This window comes from Ornithorhynchus anatinus, chromosome 14, assembly GCF_004115215.2.
Source record: "Ornithorhynchus anatinus isolate Pmale09 chromosome 14, mOrnAna1.pri.v4, whole genome shotgun sequence".
Lineage (NCBI taxonomy): Eukaryota > Metazoa > Chordata > Mammalia > Monotremata > Ornithorhynchidae > Ornithorhynchus > Ornithorhynchus anatinus.
The window spans coordinates 51082970-51093169 of record NC_041741.1 but is presented as its reverse complement, the minus strand read 5'-3'; the positions used below and the strand labels follow the sequence as shown (position 1 = coordinate 51093169).

The following is a 10200-nucleotide window of genomic DNA, read 5'->3' as shown; positions in this document are numbered from 1 at the left end:
CACGTGTGTCTGGGGCTGGGCAGACCAGTCCCTTAGTGTACATCCACAGGCTTCCAGGAGGTCTGTTGGGAAGGAGTGTCAGGGGTGGAGGGGGAGTGCCCTGGGTGGGTTGGGGGGGGTGCCCAGGGGCTCCATCTGCCCCGGGCCCCACCCCTTCTTTAAAAAAAAATTGTTAAAAACTCACTATATACCAAACGCTGGGGTAGATACAAGTTAATCAGGTTGGACATAATCCCTGTCCCACATGGGGGCTCCGTCTAAACAGGAAGGAGTAGGATTTAATCCCTATTTTATAGATGAGGTAACTGAGGCCCAAGAAGTGAAGTGACTTGCCGAAAGTAACACAGCGGGCAGGTGGCTGAGCCGGGATTACAGCCCAGGGCCCCTGACTCCCAGGCCTGGACTCCTTCCACAGGGCCTCGTTGCTTCCCTTCCTCCTCCAGGTGTCTTTTTTTTTTAACGTTTGTTGCATGCTTAAAATGTACCCCATGCTGTGTACGAAGCCTAAGGGTAAGTACAGACTAATCAGGGCAGACACATCACTGTCGGTGACAGGCTGCCTATACTAAATAGGAGGGAGAACAGGCTTTGAATCCCCATTTTATAGATGAGGAAGCTGAGGCCCAGGGAAGTGAAATGACTTGCTCAAGGTCACACGGCCGGCCGGCCTTTTGGCAGTTCCCTCGGAGAGGGGTCCATCTAGTTCTGCCAAAATGCACCGTCTGCTGGCCACGTTGGAGTATTGTATAATAATAATAATAATGTTGGTATTTGTTAAGCGCTTACTATGTGCAGAGCACTGTTCTAAGCGCTGGGGGAGATACAGAGTAATCAGGTTGTCTCACGTGAGGCTCACAGTTAATCCCCATTTTACAGTTGAGGTAACTGAGGCACAGAGAAATGAAGTGACTTAATAATAATAATAATAATGTTGGTATTTGTTAAGCGCTTACTATGTGCCGAGCACTGTTCTAAGCGCTGGGGTAGACATAGGGGAATCAGGTCGTCCCACGTGGAGCTCACAGTCTTAAACCCCATTTTACAGATGAGGGAACTGAGGCACAGAGAAGTTAAGTGACATGCCCACAGTCACACAGCTGCCAAGTGGCAGAGCCGGGATAATACTTGTTAAGCACTTGGGTGCCAGGCACTGTACTAAGCACTGGGCTAGATACAAGCTGAAGAGATTGGAAACAACCATGTCCCATATGGGGCTCGCCGTCTTAATCTCCATTTTACGGAAGACATCACCGAGATGCAGAGAAGTGCAGTGACTTGTCCGAGGTCACACAGCAGCCAGAGAGCACGGGCCTGGGAATTTCAAGGGACCTGGGTTCTAATCTGCCTCTGCCATTTCCTTTCTGTGTGACCTTGGGCAAGCACTTCACTTCCCTGTGGCTCAGTTCCCTCATCTGCAGATGGGGTTTCGATACCTGCTCTGACTTGTCTGCTGTAACTCTATCCTACTCTCCCCAGCACTCAGTACGGTGTTCTCCAAACAGTAGCCTGTCAGCTCCTTGAGGACAGGTGTCTACCAACTCTACCGCCCTCTTCCAAGTGCTCGGTACAGTGTTGTGCAGAGGAAACGCTCAGTAAATGCCACTGATCGATAGATATGATTAGATTAGAGAAGTAGCGTGGCTCAGTGGAAAGAGCATGGGCTTTGGAGTCTGCGGTCATGTGTTCGAATCCCAGCTCTGCCTCTTGTCAGCTGTGTGACTGTGGGCAAGTCACATAACTTCTCTGTGCATCAGTTACCTCATCTGTAAAATGAGAATTAAGACTGTGAGCCCCACGTGGGACAACCTGATTCCCCTGTGTCTATCGTAGCGCTTAGAACGGTGCTCTGCACATAGTAAGCGCTTAACAAATACCAACATTATTATATGATTGATCAACGCGTGTCCCGAACAAGGCCATGAATTCAAGTTTCTACCAAGACCACTTTTGTGGCTCTCGGCTGACACCTAGTGGACGCTCTGAAGCTGTGCAGGCATTCCACTCCGTACAACCAGTCAATTGTATTTATTTAGTATTAGCATTACTATGGTATGTGTTATTAATAGTAATAATAATGTTGGCATTTGTTAAGCGCTTACTATGTGCAGAGCACTGTTCTAAGCCCTGGGGTAGATACAGGCTCATCAGGTTGTCCCACCTGAGGCTCACAGTTTTCATCCCCATTTTACAGATGAGGGAACTGAGGCACAGAGAAGTGAAGTGACTTGCCCACAGTCACACAGCTGACAGGTGGCAGAGCCGGGATTCGAACCCATGACCTCTGACTCCCAAGCCCGGGCTCTTTCCACTGAGCCACAGCACTTACTGTGTGCTGAGCACTGTTCTAAGATAGATACAGGGTAATCAGGTTGGGTCACCTGGAGCTAACATTTTTTAATCCCCATTTTTATAGATGAGGTAACTGAGGCACAGAGAAGTTGTGACTTGCCCAAGGTCACACAGCGGACAAGTGGCGGTGCCGGGATTAGAACCCACAATCTCTAATCATATTTAATGAGCACTTACTGTGTGCAGAGCACTTTCCTAAGCTCTTGGGGGGAGTACAATACAGCAATAAACAGATATTCTTTTCTCACCGTGAGGTTACAGTCTAGAGGAATGAGACAGATATTAATAGGAATAAATAAATTACGGTTGTGGACAGAAGTGGGAATGGGCAGGGAGCAGGCGGTCAGTGCCCCTGTGACACCATGGCGGTCTGGATCACACGGGCTGCGGGGACAGCGTGGGAAGACTTCTGGGAGGTGGCCGAAGCCAATAGCCAGCTGGTTCAGGTGCTCAAATGATGGGCACTTAATAGGCAGCCAATAAATCCCAGTAATGGAACTGATTTGTTTTCAGCCAGAAGGACCCCCGACGGGGCTTATGCCGCTCCCAGAGCCCAGCAGGGGATGATTTGGGGGTGACAGGAGGGATTTAAGTGGGCTGACTCAGGAGGCTCCCCCCCCCCGCCCCCACACACACCCAAGCTGTTTGCCCCCCGACTGATGCTAGCTCTTGGCCAGACTGATGAGGAGCCACACTCATGTTGTTTCTCTCTCTCTCTGTCTCTCTCCATCCCCCAGCTCCCTCCTTCCAGGTGGACCAGATGCCAGCAGCCCGACCCCGGCCACCGTCAAAGACTTCACGGACTCTACGAAGGGTTCGAGCGGGTACGTCAGAGACAGGTTTGTTACTCCCAGCCCTTTTTCTAGCATTAGGAGGGAGCAGGGGTTGACTGGCATAGTCAAGGCCCAGAGCCCAGGCCTAGGAGTCAGAAAGACCTGGGTTTTAACCCCGGCTCCACCGCTTGTCTGCTGTGTGACCATGGGCAAGTCATTTCTTTGGGCCTCAGTTACCTCATCTGTCAAATGGGAATAAAGACTGTGAGCCCCATGTGGGACATGACTGTGTTCACCCTGTTGAGCTTGTAGCTACCCCAGTGCTTAGTAAAGGTTCTGACACATACTAAGCGCTTAAATTCCAGTAAAAAAACAAAACAAAAAAGCACATTCTCTCTTTCACACCGTCTCTGGCCTTGAGTAAATGCTGTGGTCTCTCTTTCATGCTGCTGGCCTTGGGTGGACAGTGTGTCTCTTTCACACTATCATCCCTGGCTTTGGGTGGTCTGGATGTTTCTCCCATCGCTGTTCTTAGGTAGCCTGTGTCTCTCTTCCCCCATCTCTGTCCTTGGGTGGCCTGAGTGTCTCTCTTCCTCCTGCCTCTGTCCTTGAGTGGCCCATGTATCTTCCCTTTGACACTCCTCCCCCCGCCTCCCCTGACTGTCCACAGTTCCCTCCCACAGGTGCCGCCGTTGGTCAGCCGTTGGTGGCTTTCGAACCCAGAATGGAAGAAGCCCGGGACAGGGGAGCAGAGTATGGCCGCTTCCGCCTGCGCAGAAGCTGACCGTCTTGGCACCCGTCCCGTCAATCCCGAAATACCAGGCCTGAGGGGCCGCGGCATTGTGAAAGCGAGATGGGGCAAATATGATATTGGGGCTCACCACATCTCACAGCATTTGGACGAGCGGCACCTATAGAAGGCAGAAAATGGGCACTCTGACACCAAAAGGAGGAAGCACATCTGCCCCCACCTTGGGTGAGCATGTGGGACTCTTCCCACAGGAAGCTATGCAGTTGAGAATGTCACCAGGAACAAGAGGGGTTCGGTAGGCCCACGGTCCAAGGAGAGGGGAGAGTCAGGGGTGTGGGATGGTCTGTGCTGGGTCACTGAGGAGAGTCAGGGATGGAGAGGGGAGAGTCGGGTGAGAGATGGTCCATTCTGGGTCTCTGAGGGTGAGTCAGGGATGGAGGGGGAGAGTCATGGGTGTTGGCTGGTCTGTGTTGGGTCACTAGGGAAGAGTCAGGGGTGTTGGATCGTCCATACTGGATCACCGGGGGAGAGGCAGGGATGTTGGATGATCCTTGCTGAGTCACTGAATGGAGAGTTAGAGTTGGATGTTCCGTCCTTAGCCATGAGAACGGATGTCCACCTGGTTGACCATCCCACAGCTCCTCCAGGCATCCTGTTCCCATGGAGACGGAGCCCCGTCCTGGGTGAATCCTACTGTCCCAATGCACCGGGGGCCTAGCCCATGCTTCAGTCAGTCAGTTGTATTTATTGAGCCCTTACTGTGTGCAGAGCACTGGACTGAGCGCTTGGGAGAGGACAAGTGAACACATTCTCTGCCCACAACGAGCTTACAGTTTAGAGGAGGGGGAGAGAGATATTAAGGGTCCTGAGCAGAGCGTTCTCTGTACAGTGTGAAGCGCCCAGCTGTCCCACTCTCTCTCGAGCTTTCTCTCCCTCAGGTCAGCCGCGTCCGAAGGCCGAGGACCCCCGAATCCCACCCCGCCGCACGGAGACAGACTGTCCTTTGGGGTGAGGTAGTAGGTTGTATAGTTTGAGGGCTCCGCCCTGCCTGTTAGATAACTATACAATCTACTGTCTTTCCTGAAGTGGCTGTGATAGCGACGCTGGAGAGACCACCCAGGAGGGACACCGCCAGAAGGCGTCGTCGGTTGGGCGGGGGGGCGGGCCAAAGGATCTGCGCGCGGACCCTCAAGCGGGCAAGACTTAGAGGGGTCTTCTCAGTCGCGGACGTCGAGGGGCAGGGCTTCCAGGTGCAGCGAGGGACCAAGGCCGTTTTCAGTAATCAGCCAAACAGTTGTACTTATTGAGGGCTTCATGTGTGCAGAGCACTGTTCTAAGTGCTCAGAACAGGCAGTGCAACAGAATTAGCTGACACGTTACCCGCCTGTGATGAGCTTCAGGTGTAGAGGGGAGTTTATGGTCTAGGGAGGACTGTACTAAGCGCTCGGTAGAGGACAATTCAATGGGATTAGCAGACACATTCCCTGCCTGTGACGAGCTTCTGGTGTAGAGGGGAGTTTACAGTCCAAGGAGGATTGTACTAAGCGCTCGGGAGAGGACAGTGCAGCAGAATTAGCAGGCATGAGCCCCACCCATGATGAGCTTCCGGTATAGAGGGGAATTTGCAGTCCAGGAAGAACTGTACTAAGCGCTCAAGAGAGGGCAGTCCAACAGAATTAGCAGACACGTTCCCTGCCTGTGACGAGCTTCCGATCTAGGGGGACCCGGTTGCGTCTCGCACCACCATCCGACCAAGTCCGATCCCACCTGGTCCACCTGATTTTGACCAGCCCTCTGTCCAACGATACCATGCCGTAGTAATGATTCAACCCTCACTACATGCGGAGCGCTGTGCTGAGTGCTGGGGAGGGCCAATACTGGATAATCGGATCAGACAACGGTCGCAGGCCCCCACGAGCACCCATTCTAAGAAGGAGGGAGAGTAAGGGTTGATGACCCGTTTTACGGGTGAGGAAACTGAAGCTCAGAGAGGAGGAGGGACTCACCAGGCAGGCCAGGGATGGGGTTATGGCTAGAACCCAGGACTCCTGACCCTGTGTTCTTTCCCCTAGGCCACACTGCCTCCCAAATCCTTTATCGTGCCCTGCCACACACCCTTGGCCAGGTTTGGGATAGAGGACCAGCTTGGATCCATGTCCCTGGACTGCCTTGGAATGTTGATTTGGTTCCCCGGGCCACGACTGCCTTATTATTATTATTATTATTGTTTTTATGGTTGTAATATTTGTTAAGTGCTTACTATGTGTCAAACACTGTTCTGAGCACTGGGGTAGATCAAAGTTAAGTTGGACACAGTCCTATCCCACATGAATCTCACAATCTAAGGAGAAGGGAGTAGGATCGAGGCCCCATTTTACAGATGAGGTACCTGAGGCACAGAAAGGTTAGGTGACTTGGTCAATTTCACACAGCAGACAAGTGGCAGAGCCAGAATTAGAATCCAGGTCTTCTGACTCCCAGGCCCAGGCTCTTTCCACTAGGTCATACTGCTTTTAATACTACTACTAATAATGACAATAACTGGCATTTCTTAAGCGCTTATTATGTGCCAGGCACTGTACTGCGCGCTGGGGTAGATATAAGGTAACTGGGTTGGATAGAGTCCCTATCAAACATAGGGCCCACATTCTTATTCCACCTTTTATAGAGGAGGTAACAGGCCCAGAGAAGTGAAGCGACTTGCCCAAGTTCACACAACAGACAAGTGGCAGAGCTGGAACTACAACTCAAGACCCTCTGACTCTTGGGAACGTGTGAGAGTCCCCTTCCTCTGCTAGATTGTAAAGTCCTGGCGGGCAGGGTTCAGGTCTAATATTGGACACTCCTAAAGTGCTTACTTCAGTGTTTTGCACACAACAGATGCTCAAATCTCCCTGATTGATTGATGGATCGATAGAAGGGAAAACATTCCCTCCACCCCTTTTCCAGGTTCCCTTTCCAGAGGATGCCGGCTTTTACGTTGGTCAAAATCCCCCAGGGCTCAGCACGAACCGGAAAGAAAAGTCCCTTTCCCTCTTCCCTCTACCCTTTTCCCTCTTCTTCTCCCTCGTTCTTTTCTGCGTCGCCCTGACTTGCTCCCCAATCCCAGCCCCACAGCACTTATGTCCATCTCTGTCATTTATTTGTATATATTCTTTTGTCTCCCCCTCTACCCTGTAAACTCACTGTGGGCCAGGAATGTGTCTGTTCTGGGGTTCTTTTGTACTTTCCCAAGCGCTTAGTACAGTGCTGTGCACACAGTAAACGCTCAGTATGTGGTATGAACTGACTGCCTGCCTGCCTGCCTTTCCTCCAACCTCCCGGTGCTCTCTGTGCCCTGGCGGGATGAGGTAGTAGGTTGTGTGGTTTCAGGGGAGTGATTTTGCCCCAATCAGAAGATAACTATACAGCCTACTGCCTTCCCTGGTGGGCTTACGTCCTCACCGTCACCTCCCGGGAGACAGGCCGCAGCCACGGGGGGAGAAATGCGGGCGCCGGGCCCCCGACCCCCAGACCCTTCCCTGGACTCCCGGAAGCCCGGCTTCCTCCCCCCGGCCCCCAGCCGACACGTAAGTGGGGAAACAACCCCGGGACTGGGAACGGTTTTCCGCTCCGACCGTTCCCTCTCCGTGTGGGTCTTGGGAGGCTCTTGCAAGAGTGATTTTGTCCGTCAAGTTCTTTTAATAAAGTCGTCCAACTGTCATAAGTGCTGGATTCCCACTCCATTTCTTTCTCCCCCTTGGTTTCAAGGATCATATGTGTGTTTGTGTTAGAGAATGGGTACGGATCTTAGGGGAGGTGAGGACTGGGTGGGGCAAAACTTCAAAGAGTAAAGAGGCCACGGAGCCACTATTGGAGGCCTTCTTGAAAGCACGATTGTGTGTGCAAGTCCGCATGCACACGTGAGCCCAGGGTGGGAACTCAGCAGGGGGAAGGGAACTTGTGTGCATATAGGGTTGGCGCTCATACAGCAGGATGGATGGGACTGAGACAGGTGTGCTTATGTGTACAAGTCTGGGACTCCGCAGACCCATCAGTCATGGGGGGGTGTATACGCGCGTGTGCCGGTAGCCCTGCAACTGCCGGTCATGTCCAGCATCTCCTGAAGCAGGAGCAGGGATGGCAGAGATGCCCCAGGTCAACCTTGGGAAGGAATATCTACCCCTGCTAAAAAAACTCCAGCCCTGGACCACACTCTTGCTTCAGCCAGCAGATTCTGTGGTGTCAGAGGAGCCTGCAAGTACCTTCCTAACAGGCCCCAGGTACGAGCCAAACCGGTCTGCAGATACCATCCAAATGGGCCCGCAGATACCAGCCCAACGGGCCACAGGTAGCCTCCCAGTGGACTCTAGGTACGGCCAAACGGGCCCCGGATCTGCGAGGAGTGACAGCGGGGATGGCAGAGACATCTCACAGCTTCACGTTTGACTTGGAGATGCGCTTCTCTGGCCTCCAGCCCTTCCACTTGCCCACTTGCCTTCTAAGCACTCCAGGCTACGGTCTGGGGTCCGCGGGTCCTGGCCTTCCCACGGGGGCTTGCCGCGGCCCTGCCCCCTCACGGGGGCACCTGGATGGGTGGGAAACAGCATGGCAATCTCATCACAGAAGAAATGCCCCAACCTACCCAGAACTGTTGATGGTATTTGTTTAGCGCTTACTATGTGCAAAGCTCTGTTCTAAGTGCTGGGGTAGATCCCTCGTGAGGCTCACAGTCAATCCCCATTTTAATGAGGCTCACAGTCAATCCCCATTTTACAGATGAGGCAACTGAGGCACAGAGAAGTCACTTGACTTGCCCACAGTCACACAGCTGACAAGTAGCAGATCTGGGATTCGAACCCATGACCTCTGACTCCCAAGCCCGTGCTCTTTCCACTGAGCCACGCTGCTTCTCTGCAGTTGGAGTCCCACGTGCGGATCGGTTTCCTGAGCACTGTTTTTCAAAATTGCAGTGGGAGCTTGGGTAGCACCCAGAAGCAAAACAACACGGTCCCCACCTGCGAAATGCCAACAGTCTCTGATGGAGATGGACTCAGGTGGGTGGACATCTCCCACTCCCTTCTGTGTTGCCCTGACTCGCTCCCTTTATTCATGCCCTCTCCCAGCCCCAATTAATGCTATTTGTTAAGGACTTAGAATGTGCCAGGCACCTTACTAAGCACTGGGGTGGATACAAGCAAATTGGGTTGGACACAGTCCCTGTCCCAAGTGGGGCTCACAGTCTCAATCCCCATTTAACAGGTCAAGAAACTGAGGCCTAGAGAAGCAAAGTGACTTGCCGAAGGTCACATGGCAGACGAGTGGCAGAGCCAGGATTAGAACCCAGGTCCTTCTGACTTCCAGACCCAGGCTCTAGCCATTAGGCCATGCTGCTTATGTCTTCATCTGTAATTTTACTTATTTTTCATTCAATAGTATTTATTGAGTGCTTACTATGTGCAGAGCACTGTACAAAGAGCTTGGAATGTAATGTTGGTATTTGTTAAGCGCTTACTATGTGCCGAGCACTGTTCTAAGCGCTGGGGTAGACATAGGGGAATCAGGTTGTCCCACGGGGGGCTCACAGTCTTAATCCCCATTTTCCAGATGAGGGAACTGAGGCACAGAGAAGTGAAGCGACTTGCCCACAGTCACACAGCTGACAAGTGGCAGAGCTGGGATTCGAACTCATGAGCCCTGACTCCAAAGCCCGTACTCTTTCCACTGAGCCACGCTGCTTCTCCAATCGGTAACAGAGACAGTCCCTGCCCTTTGATGGCTTACAGTCTAATCGGGGGAGACAGACAGACAAAAACAATAGCAATAAATAGAATCCAGAAATAAATAGAAATAGAAAAGAAAGAAAGAGAAAGAAAGAGAAAGAAGAAAAAGAAAAAAGGAAGGAGGGAGGGAGGGAAGGAAGGAAGGAAGGAAGGAAGGAAGGAAGGAAGGAAGGAAGGAAGGAAGGAAGGAAGGAAGGAAGGAAGGAAGGAAGGAAGGAAGGAAGGAAGGAAGGAAGGAAGGAAGGAAAGGAAGGAAAGGAAGGAAAGGAAAGGAAGGAAGGAAAGAAAAGAGGGAAGGAGAGAGGGAGGGAGAGGGAGGGAGAGGGAGAGAAGGATAAAGAAATAAATCAAGCTATAAATAGAATACTTATTAATAACTGTCTCTCCCTCTAGACTGAAAGCTCTTTGTGGGCAGGGAATGTGTCTGTTTTTGTTATAGTGTACTCTCCCAAGTGCTTATTGCAGTGCTCTGCACCCAGTAAGTGCTCAATAAATACGATCAACTGATTGACTGGACACCAAGTCCTAGCCACAAGGACCCGGCCAGCGGGGTGTGCAGTGACTG

General features: G+C 52.1%; 1 non-coding gene across 1 annotated transcript; it reads left to right on the top strand.

Moving 5' to 3' along the window:
* Positions 1–7215: 7215 nt before the first annotated feature.
* On the top strand, positions 7216–7297 carry MIRLET7B (microRNA let-7b). The gene has a single exon (NR_034679.1). It is a non-coding gene; the product is annotated as a microRNA let-7b (primary transcript).
* Positions 7298–10200: the final 2903 nt, after the last annotated feature.